This window comes from Notolepis coatsorum (genome assembly GCF_963971535.1).
Source record: "Notolepis coatsorum genome assembly, chromosome: 8".
Taxonomy (NCBI): domain Eukaryota; kingdom Metazoa; phylum Chordata; class Actinopteri; order Aulopiformes; family Paralepididae; genus Notolepis; species Notolepis coatsorum.
In genome coordinates this window covers 119,504,033-119,516,505 of record NC_140172.1, presented here as the reverse complement: position 1 = coordinate 119,516,505, position 12,473 = coordinate 119,504,033, and positions in this window count along the sequence as shown.

Here is a 12,473-nt window from a genome sequence, read left to right as displayed (position 1 = left end):
TAAGGGTTGGGACAGTGCCGCTTTTTTGTTGTGATTAAATTATGCCCTTGTTTTGGCTAACTCTGATTACCTGTCTGTGTCATGCAATTGGGGTCGCATTACAATCCCTAACATCCTTCCGCCGCCTCGACAGTCGAGGATCACGTAGTAGGCTTAGAATAATGTCCTTTTTCTGGCTTCCATCGTGTTCATGCTTTGCCACAAGTTACAAGCGCTAAGATCAGAGTCTAACAGCTCATAAAGACGTGCGTGTCTATGACATGTCAAACAGGGGTGTGTTCAAGTTCGCAAACGTTAAGCAAACTATTTGAATACCGGAGGTCCTTTCACTTGCATCTAACGTTAAGTTGGGTTGCAGCACGTTATGTACTAGCAGGACAACATCCAAAAAAATATGATTATCCAGACCATCTGTTTATGTTGAATGCAAACATGTTCGCCACGAACTTGCCTGCATTTGAATGCACCCCTGCCAGTGCCTTGTGGGAGTTTGCAGTTTTCTGGCGGGACAGTCCATTATTATATCCATGCATGCAGGGGCGGTGTACAATTTAACTTGAAGAGGATTCTTGTGAGCTGTTAAAATGCCTGGTTTAGCCAGTAAATTGAGAGAGCTGATAGAGGGGGAAAAAACTACCAAAAAACACTACAAACTGATTGAATGGCTTAAAAATTATACCACGCAAGGTTAAATGCAGTTCATGTCACCATAAAATGAAGCTGAAGCTAGAGTCATTGCGTGGACCGTTTTGAATGGTAGGTAGGTAAATGTCATTATGAATTGAAAATGGGGGACTCTGATGTAAACAAGACGAAAGTCTTTCTTTGGTCTGCATCCTCTTAACACATTCGGGGCCATTGGGGGCCGTCTAATCTCACGCTAAACGTCCAGCATTTCAAAACAGACTTGCATTGTATGTGAGGCTCTTTGTAGAGCTAAATCTATACTTTATAGTATTGCTATCTGTCCATTCTCATTGTCAATTGAGACTATAAACCGTCCCTTCAAAATGGCTTAAAGAAAAAAAAATCATCAATACGTTCTCATTTTATAGCCTCGTGAATATAAGCGTTATATGGGGTTTGGTCTAGTATATTTCCTGGAAGGCGAGATACAGGGCGCTAAGCTAATAACATTAAATCGAACAGCGTTTCGGCACTACAGAAGCTAGAGCTAAAAAGGGGCGGCTAGGTGGTGCAGTGGGCAAGGCACTCACCACCAATGCTGGAGACGCTGGGTTCAAGCCCAGCTCTCCACATTGTTTTCAGTTTGGCTGGTCGTCCGTACTAATACAATTGGCAGTATTAGGGGGAGGGAAAACTGAGGGGTGGGGATCGGACGTTGTGGACAGCGACTCCTACAGGTCGGTTGGTGCGCCTGCGCAGTAGAATCAAGAAGCGATGGGGGCGGCGCCCCTCCAAAGCGCAGACCCCTGACGCTGAAAAATTGCGCCGCGCAGGTGAAAAGATGCGACGGCTGCTACCTCGAGTTGTGTTTTGGTTTGTTTACAAGCAAAAGACCAAAAGATTAAGAGAGACTGCCTCACCTTCTTGCTCTTCGCCTTGTCCTTGATGATGATTTCATCGTCCACATTGGGCTTCTCCTCCTCCTCCTCCTGCTCCCCTGGGAACTGGGGAGGGTATCCATACAGCTCCATCTCTCTCTTCAGTTTGTCGGAACAGGCCTGGCGGATGAGGGCGCGGGGGAAATTGGACGGTAGAAAGACCCGTAGCTCTATGACAGTGTAACTACGTGGTTTGTGTTCCGCATTATGGTCTGAAAAGAGAAACTCACCTTGATGGGCATTCCTGTGCAGTGAAGCCCAAAGGGGAAAAGGCACTGCTTCCCTCTCATACGCTACAGTATATAACCAGACCTGGTGTCATATTCACTCAGTAACTACAGTATATAACCAGACCTGGTGCCATATTCACTCAGTAACTACAGTATATAACCAGACCTGGTGCCATATTCACTCAGTAACTACAGTATATAACCAGACCTGGTGCCATATTCACTCAGTAACTACAGTATATAACCAGACCTGGTGCCATATTCACTCAGTAACTACAGTATATAACCAGACCTGGTGCCATATTCACTCAGTAACTACAGTATATAACCAGACCACTTTACTGACAAACAAATTTACGATATGGTATTTAGACAATTTTGTGGGCAATATAGAACAGCTGACAGATTAGATTACATTAATGAACCTTCGTCACACCCAGCTAGGACAGATTCTCTCTGCTAACTACTGATTGGAATTTCCTGTCTCATATTTTGTTTAATTTGTTGCATTGATTTGTTCCATAAAATGCAAACAGTTCACCATTAGGGCCTGATTTGAGAGGATGAATACAGAACGTGAATATTGGCCAAAAATTTTGAAATACATATAGTGCAAGATGAGATTTGTTGATTGAAGGCACAAGTCAAAGAAGCATAGTGGGTCTAATTATGATGCGTATGCCTGTCTATAAGCAGTTTGTTATTAAAATGACAAAAAAAAGTATTAAAATGACAAAAAAAAGTATTTGAAATGTATTTTATTTGATACATGTACACCCGTAGTCAGGAGACATAAAAACTCTTTAGTAGGAACGGCAGGGGTCCCATCTGCCTCTTCTACCCAGGAAGTGTGATATCATTTGGGTAGACGTAGGCCATGACTAGTCTGTAGACCTGTACGAACTGGAGGAGAGGGGGGTTAGGGTTATTACCTGATTTTTTTTTCTCCATTTTCTTGCAGACTATAAATACACACTAGCACCGTCCACCACTGTACTAATAAGAATATATTGACTCATGGCACTAAAAGTGCTCTGGATAAACATGTCTTCCTCTCACCTCCCTGTAGTTGTGCAGCTTCCCCCTATCTACAGGAGGATCAAGCATCCTCATTAACATGATCATTTCGTCTTTGGTTACTGGATTGCCCAGGTCTGTCATCATATCCTCAATCTCCTCATAGGTAGCGGTTTGAAATGCTCTGTGGAATTGAATTTTTGGGAAGAAAGCACATATCTGAGCAAATCTGGCGAGGAACACTATCAAGATCAACAGTTAATAGAATTAAAATTGTGGCAACTTACTAGATGGACAAACATTGATAACATTCAGGAACACTTTCCTGGTGTATCCTGGCCAAAGCTACTACAAAATCTGTGGACAGTTCCCACGTTAGTTCCCACGTTAGCCACAATATTAAAATATCTGTGCAACAAATTCACCTGGACGGAACAACCACTAACACAGATAATAATAACAAATCTGAGAAAGTGGGTGAGTGGATTTTGTGTGATTAATAAAGACTTGTATAATTAACACACTCTGGGCAGGTGGGAAACCATCATAGAATACAGTTCAACATGGGTAGGAAAAATAATGGGAAGAGAGGAAAAGGGTCCAACACGGGTCAGGAAGTAACTACTCCAGCAGAACTGATCCTCAAAAAACACCCAGACTGTAAAAAGTACATTCTAAAATGCATGAAAAAATGGCACAAAAGAACGACAACGGTGCAACAATGGCCAGTCGAGGGGACTTTTGATATTGCCTGCTGTGACGAGGTGGAATCTGTCATCAAATACCACAAATCTGCTAACATGAGTGAAAAAAGGATAGGCAAAAGATACAGAGAAAGAGAAACTCTCGGCTGGATCACAGCCCTGGAAGAAAACACAGCTGGGATAAGATTGGCATTGGGGGACATCAAAGCATTGCTTATGCATGTAGCTGGTAAACACATTACAGAAGACATATTTACAGACGCTGGCATCCTACGAGTAGTCTCAGGACACACAGCTGACGACATAGGATTTGGAGGACACAGAACCACAATCTGGGAACAAGTTCGAACTCATTTTCCGGAAAGAATGGATCCAACCAAACTACAGGCCTACATCCCTCCATCCCCAGTGCTCTCTCTCCTCCTTCTCCCCAGTGGATGTTCCGCTGGTAATGAAGCTGGTTACCAGAGCCAAAGCTTCCACCTGCTCCCTCGACCCCATGCCTACGGTACTGGTCAAGGCCTGCCTTCCTACCCTCTGCCCCATCATAACGGACATCATCAACTCCTCTCTGTCATCTGGAATAGTTCCCTCCTGTTTCAAAACCGCCTCCATCACTCCCATCCTAAAAAAGCCTGGTTTGGACCCTGATGTGCTGGACAACTACCGGCCGATCTCCAACCTTCCTTTCCTAAGCAAAACCTTGGAAAGGGCAGTCGCCGCCCAGCTTCATCAACATCTTTCCTACCATGAGCTCTACGAACCCCTTCAGTCAGCCTACCGAGCACATCACAGCACAGAGACCGCCCTCATCAAGATCACTAATGACCTCCTCCTTGCTGCAGACTCCGGACACATCAGCAGCATTAAAGCACGCGTTCTTGCATCCGGGCTGATTGGTATTACAAACAAATCTCATTTGTTCTTCGGAATAGATATAGTCAAGTTTACATTTACATTTTACATTTAGTCATTTAGCTGACGCTTTTATCCAAAGCGACTTACAAGTTCTGTACGACAAGACAGCAAGAAGGGTACAACTCTATCAGCTGAGTAACAATGTTCATCAAGTGTTGCGTGTTACAGTGTAGGTTAGTTTATTAGGACAAGTGCATGACAGTAAGGTTAGTCAGGGTTAGATTTTTTTTTTTTTTTTTTTTAATCATTTCAGATAATGGTTGAAGAAGTGAGTCTTTAGTCGACGGCGAAAGATTGGACGGGATTCGGCTGTCCTAACTGGGATGGGTAGTTCATTCCACCATTGTGGGGCAAGGACTGAGAATAGGCGGCTTCTCTTTGATGACCCTCCGGGAGCTTGGATAGGAGTAGGTCTGAGGCGGCCAGAAGATGCAGAGCGTAGGGGTCTTGAGGGTGTGTAGTTAGAGACCATTGACCGGAGGTAGGCGGGAGCGGTTCCCTTTGCTGCACGGTATGCTAGGTCGAGGGCCTTGAAGCGGATACGTGCAGCAATGGGGAGCCAGTGCAGGTCCCTAAGAAGTGGGGTGACATGGGCCGACTTCGGTAGGTTTGATATCAGGCGGGCCGCTGCGTTTTGAATGAGTTGAAGAGGCTTGGTGGCAGTGGCCGGGAGGCCAGCTAGCAGTGCGTTGCAGTAGTCGAGGCGGGAGATGACTGTTGATTGGATGAGGAGTTGGGTGGCTTCTTTTGTCAGGAAGGGGCGTATCCTTCTGACGTTGCTCAGGAGGAATCTGCAGGTTCTGGTTGTCGCTGCGATGTGAGCAGAGAAGTTCAACCGCGCTCACAAGTTCTCACACTGGGTGCTGTAATCCCATAAAGTTCAGTATATCAAAGCAGGGTAGCCGGACCAGCACTCACAGGTTCAATGTTTTTTTATTGGCAGCCTGAATCAAAGCAGACATGTTTCGGACAATGTCCTTCATCAGTGGTATGGCTAGCACTGGAAATGCATTCAAGGTGATGGTTAAATACACCTGGCAGGTAAATGACACGGCAGGAAATGACATCACAACGCAGGTGTGCCTATGCAATATGACTAAATGAATGACCTATCAAATAGAGTCCAATCATAATTTATACATATGTATAGATATATCTATATCTATCATCAATAAATATTTATAAACAATACAAAACAAAACAAAATTACCAGAAACTTGATAACATATAGCATGCCCTTTAATTTATAGGGCTAATTGAGCCACTTTACTTAATTGAATTAATTAATTTCAAATTATCCATAGGGCATCTTTGTGAATCATGCCTCTAGTTTGGCAACAAACAACATCTTTAATCAGACCAGAAATAACAATGTGGGAGTAAGGAGGTTAAAGGAAACAGGTTAAGACGTTTTCTTCATTCATTCCTTTAGGTTCGATACAATTGAACAGGTGGATATATAATGAGCATTACATCTAACATTGTCAACATTTCAGATGTATTATTGAGCGACCCACACCATAATATCCTGTCTAAAGGTTTATCTTTTGTACCAGCCCGCAAGGTGGATGCATTTACTACCAAGGTAGAACTATTTAAGTTTTTTAGAAATATTAGGTTGAAAGCATTTTATGCCAGAGGGTTTGATAAGAGAACTCAATATGCTAATGAAAATGTGTTGATAAGTGATGATGATGCTGATGCTAGGCCTGAGATAGAGCCAGACACTTTTTTTTTTTTTTTTTTTTTTTTTTTACTTTGACCAGTCAGCTGGTTCTTTTAGCGTTTATCGCTTTTTTCTGGTCAAGCATGACCGACAGAAACAGGTTGAATGGGGGTATAGATCGGGGGAAAGACACTCTGAGAAAGTACGGCTTGTCCGGGAGTCGAACTCGCTACCCCAGATCCGTGACGCGCACGGTTGTCCCCGACGCCGAAATAGCGTTCGAGGTACGCGGTGAGCTACTGGAGCTCCCCAGAGCCAGACACCTTTAAAAGAAAAGTATTTAAACCCCGTAGTCTGTTTACTCCCCATCTCAATCCTCCCTCAGTTGAAACTTTCTGCAGATTAGTACAAAATGATGTCCTTAAGTTATGTGAGACCAGTCACAAAGCCCATCTTTATCCAAATTTACTTGAATCTGAGTCTGCAGCACGGAAGGAGCTCATGAAGAAGGATGATTTAATTTTTAGAAAAGCTGACAAGGGGTCTGGTATCGTGCTCCAAAACAAGAGCTCGTATATATCTGAGATAAACAGACAATTGAATGAGATTGAGGTATATACCCTTCTAAATTCAGACCCTGTGTTCAGATTTTCTACGGAAATCAAAACGGTCCTTAAAAGCCTGAGATTGTCTGAGGCAATTACAGAAAATGAATTTAAGTTTATGTTCGTAGAGTACCCGGTTACTCCTATTATTTACACTTTACCTAAAATCCATAAGGATATGATTAACCCTCCTGGTAGACCTATTGTTTCCGGTATTGGCTCTGCCACAGAAAAAATCTCTCAGTTCATTGATGCGCATATTAAGGATTTGGCCTTTTCTCAGTGTGGTTACTTGAAGGATACTACTACTCTTTTGGACGGGCTCTCGTCCTGCAACATTAGTCCTACAGACTTACTAGTTACCATAGATGTAGTCAGCCTTTACCCCAGCATTCCACATGCAGATGCGCTGGATGCGCTGAGTTTTTATTTAAACTCGAGGGAAGTATTACTCCCCCCTACAGAAGCGCTGGTTAGTTTAACCGATCTAGTTCTAACTAGGAATTATTTTAGATTCCAAGATAAATACTATTTACAAAACAGAGGCCTCAGCATGGGCTCTCCAGCCGCTGTGAACCTAGGCAATCTTTATATGTCCAAATATGAAGTGGATCATATCTTTAATAATAACCCGTTTGAGAAATGTGTCAAATCGTATATGCGCTATATTGACGATCTGTTTTTTATTTGGTCTGGTTCATCATCCGAACTTTTTGCCTTCCTTGAGTACCTGAACTCCTGTAGAAGAACGATAAAGTTTACATTAAAGTTTGATATGTATAATTTACCCTTCCTCGATGTTTTGATCAAGAAAGCCCCAGATGGCATCTCATTACACACAGAGGTTTTTAAAAAGGAGACGGATCGTAACTCGTTCTTGCATTATTCTAGTTATCACACCCCAGCCTTGAAGAACAGTCTTCCTTATAGCCAAATACTTCGCTATAAGAGAATATGTGATACTGACGATACATTTATTGCACAAGCAAAGGTACTCCGTGGCAGTTTCCACGAGAGAGGATATAGTGCTGATTTGACACTAAAAGCCTTTAATAAAACCAAGCATATCGACAGGGCCACGTTGTTTACCCCCAGAAAGAAAGAAGATAAACCTGACAAAGTATCTTTCGTGTCTACTTACAGCCCTATTACGAGAGACACGCGGACTATTGTCAATAAACATTGGCATATTCTGCAGTCCGACCCTCTCATAGGGACAGCGTTTCAGCATTCGCCTAACTATTTTTACAAGAGACAAGCGAATGTATCTAACCTCCTAGTCAAAACTGATTTGCCCTTAAAGTAGAGCTGCCGCGGTATTGATTATTTCCTTACCGCACAAATTTGCAAAATATTTCCTACCGCCGCGGTTATTACCGCATGCACACAAAAAATAAAAAAAAAGTTTGAATGCATTTTTTTTTTTAGTAGTAGTCTACTCTTTATAGCATATAGCCTGCCTCTAGTCTAAATGTCTATTTTTAGAGGATGACTTTGCAGCATGAATATTGTTTGGGATTCGGCAAGCACGCATTAGTTATTGAAAGTGAAACACGGATTCGAAGTTTACCCTCTGGTCGTGCGCCGTTCACTCGGTGTCGCGGGCAGGGGTGGTTACCCCTAACCCCCCCGACCCTTTCTTATTATTATTACTATAAAGTTACTACTTTATAATAAAGGCATTCGTTTTGTGGCATTAACATTATATAGTTATACGTTCAATAACATCAGCGTATTTACCGGACAATAGCAAGGCAAGCTATTCATATCTCAGTTCCTTTCTTTGCTCAGAGCGTGCCGAGTTGTCCCATTCTGCGGTCTGTTAATAAAGTTTTCAATCAGACAAGTGTATAGAACGAAGGGCTTTTATTATAACATTCGTTGCAGACAGTAAAATCATTATGTCTCGTTTAGTACTCCTTAGGAGCGATCGTAGTCCACTCCGGCGGAGAGTTAAAGCTAACGTTATTAGCCGTGTTGTGATGATCTGACATTCAGGAAGTAAAAACCTAATACTCGCTTGCCGATTGGTGGTAACACACTGCATGACGCTACAACGTGTGACGCGACTCTCTTCTGACCAATCAGTGGTCTGCAATGTTTCACGTGACTTTTCTGGTACCCAATAGGGTCGCTTGGAACCTCGAGAGAGGAGTAGGGTATATCTGCAGAGAGGCAGGATAATTTAGGATAAGCCCAACGAGAGGAGGATAATTTATTATTATTATTATAAAAAACAGCGGTGACGCGGTATTCAGCCTACTCTGCGGTGGCCGTGATGTAACAGCGATACCGCGGTAATGCGGTAATCGCGGCAGCTCTACCTTAAAGAAACCTTCTCATTTTATGTCCAACATCCCAGATGGAAATTTTCCCTGCCAATCCTGTGTTCAGTGCCAGGGTATGATTAAAGAAATTTTTTTCGCACATCCAAAAACGGGGAAAAATATCCCAGTCAAAGGACGGATTACGTGTAATTCGTCCAATCTGGTGTATTTGCTCAAATGTCCTTGTAATTTTTCCTATGTGGGCAAAACAACGAGAGCCTTTAAATCAAGAATAAGTGAACACAAATGTGCTGTGAGGAATTTAGATGTCAAGTCATCGGTAGCTCGACATTTCTCTAAGAGTAAGCATACCGTCAACGACCTCAAATATATGGGACTAGAGTTAGTACTCAGGCCAGCGCGAGGTGGAGACAGACACAAGCTGCTGCTGCAACGTGAATGTTATTATATCCACCTGTTCAATTGTATCGAACCTAAAGGAATGAATGAAGAAAACGTCTTAACCTGTTTCTTTTAACCTCCTTATTCCCACATTGTTATTTCTGGTCTGATTAAAGATGTTGTTTGTTGCCAAACTAGAGGCATGCTTCACAAAGATGCCCTATGGATAATTTGAAATTAATTAATTCAATTAAGTAAAGTGGCTCAATTAGCCCTATAAATTAAAGGGCATGCTATATGTTATCAAGTTTCTGGTAATTTTGTTTTGTTTCGTTTTGTATTGTATTGTTTATAAATATTTATTGATGATAGATATATCTATACATATGTATAAATTATGATTGGACTCTATTTGATAGGTCATTCATTTAGTCATATTGCATAGGCACACCTGCGTTGTGATGTCATTTCCTGCCGTGTCATTTACCTGCCAGGTGTATTTAACCATAGATATATATAGAACACTAGATAGCTTCAGCGAGTTATGAGTATTTTTGTCTGTGCAGCTCACTCAAGGCTAACTGGAGCAAGATGGCGGCGGTTCAGTGACGCTGGTGACTCCGCGTTAAGCTATCTAGTGTTCTATAGGTATCTATGTATTTAACCATCACCTTGAATGCATTTCCAGTGCTAGCCATACCACTGATGAAGGACATTGTCCGAAACATGTCTGCTTTGATTCAGGCTGCCAATAAAAAACATTGAACCTGTGAGTGCTGGTCCGGCTACCCTTCTTCGGAATAGATTCCATCTCCTGTGACAGCAGTGAGCACAATCCTGAACACAATCAGGACCGTCAGCCATAATTTACCCACGATGGTGGAGTGATTATTGATCTCGTCCAGCAGACTGGCCAGGAAGCTCCAGCTCATGTTGCACACCACAGACACCACAGTCACGGTTAAGCATGGTCACTTTGGTCCGGTCCCATGCCTGTGCCAGAGAGAGAGAGAGAGGGGGGAGGGAGGGGGCAAAGATTATCATCTCATCACATTGATTGATTGATTGAAAAGTAACAGGGTGTTTTTGACTGTCTACTCACCTGAAAGCCCCAGAAACGTATGTGCGAGAAGGGCACGGCAGCATTAAAGCACGCGTTCTTGCATCCGGGCTAATTGGTATTACAAACAAATCTCATTTGTTCTTCGGAATAGATTCCATCTCCTGTGACAGCAGTGAGCACAATCCTGAACACAATCAGGACCGTCAGCCATAATTTACCCACGATGGTGGAGTGATTATTGATCTCGTCCAGCAGACTGGCCAGGAAGCTCCAGCTCATGTTGCACACCACAGACACCACAGTCACGGTTAAGCATGGTCACTTTGGTCCGGTCCCATGCCTGTGCCAGAGAGAGAGAGAGAGGGGGGAGGGAGGGGGCAAAGATTATCATCTCATCACATTGATTGATTGATTGATTGAAAAGTAACAGGGTGTTTTTGACTGTCTACTCACCTGAAAGCCCCAGAAACGTATGTGCGAGAAGGGCACGGCAGCATTAAAGCACGCGTTCTTGCATCCGGGCTAATTGGTATTACAAACAAATCTCATTTGTTCTTCGGAATAGATTCCATCTCCTGTGACAGCAGTGAGCACAATCCTGAACACAATCAGGACCGTCAGCCATAATTTACCCACGATGGTGGAGTGATTATTGATCTCGTCCAGCAGACTGGCCAGGAAGCTCCAGCTCATGTTGCACACCACAGACACCACAGTCACGGTTAAGCATGGTCACTTTGGTCCGGTCCCATGCCTGTGCCAGAGAGAGAGAGAGGGGGAGGGAGGGGGCAAAGATTAGCATCTCATCACATTGATTGATTGATTGATTGATTGAAAAGTAACAGGGTGTTTTTGACTGTCTACTCACCTGAAAGCCCCAGAAACGTATGTGCGAGAAGGGCACGGCAGCATTAAAGCATGCGTTCTTGCATCCGGGCTGATTGGTATTACAAACAAATCTCATTTGTTCTTCGGAATAGATTCCATCTCCTGTGACAGCAGTGAACACAATCCTGAACACAATCAGGACCGTCAGCCTACATATAGTTAGTAGGAGATGATTTCTTCTGGGTAGAAAGACTTCTTCTCACCCCTGTGGGCCAGTGCTTTATGCCTGACTGTACAATTCCATCATCAAACCTGAGGCCAATCAGTCTCTTGGCATCTGAAACAAGACAAACTAGTGTGAGAGCAGAACTTTGTCCCCACACTGTGCATTCTTCATACATTAAAAGCCAATATAACACTTAATGGTATAGACCACCGCAACACTTCCGGAATTCTGAAATCGGGGAGGAGAGAGCGGAGGGGGCAAATTAATGAATGTGGATGAGAGCCTTGACATTAAGTGGTTGCAGATACGGCTGTGGGGGTGCTAGAGACATGATCGAATAGACTTGTATGCGCCTGAATCTCCTGAACACGGCGCAAGCCATTCCTAATCGATCAGAACTAAATCGGCAGCGAAAAAGACAGTTTTTAACACTTTAATCGGCAAGGACGCCTTAACTCGCCATTCCCCGCCATGCTAATTCTGCCAATGACGCCGTAACACGTCATTGAGATCAATATTTAAAAAATCTGTGATCGCAATCATATTTCTCCCGCGGAGACTTGAGATCTACTGTTGATCCCCTCTCAACTCTCCAACGGTTCAAGAGCGTCATCTGGTGGCCGATCGGCGGATCGCCCAAACCGGAAACGGAAACTGGTGCTCATCCAAATTCGGTCCGATCACTCGCTATAGGTCCCGGGACTCGAGCTCGACACAATGGATAGCGATCCGTTACCAATAACTCGATAAACAACATGATTTGGACGTATATACTATTATACAACCTGGAGATGGATCGCATATTTCAACATCCCATAATAGGAATATTTTTGCTCCACGCTCATCACCCAACGGCCCGAGGAGACTGGGGTAAGTTTCAGCGTTTATTTTTACCGTGTTCGATACAAACTGCTCTAATGATCATATCACCCACATTACATGAATCATCTAACGTTGGCCACGGAATTATAAACGACCCCCC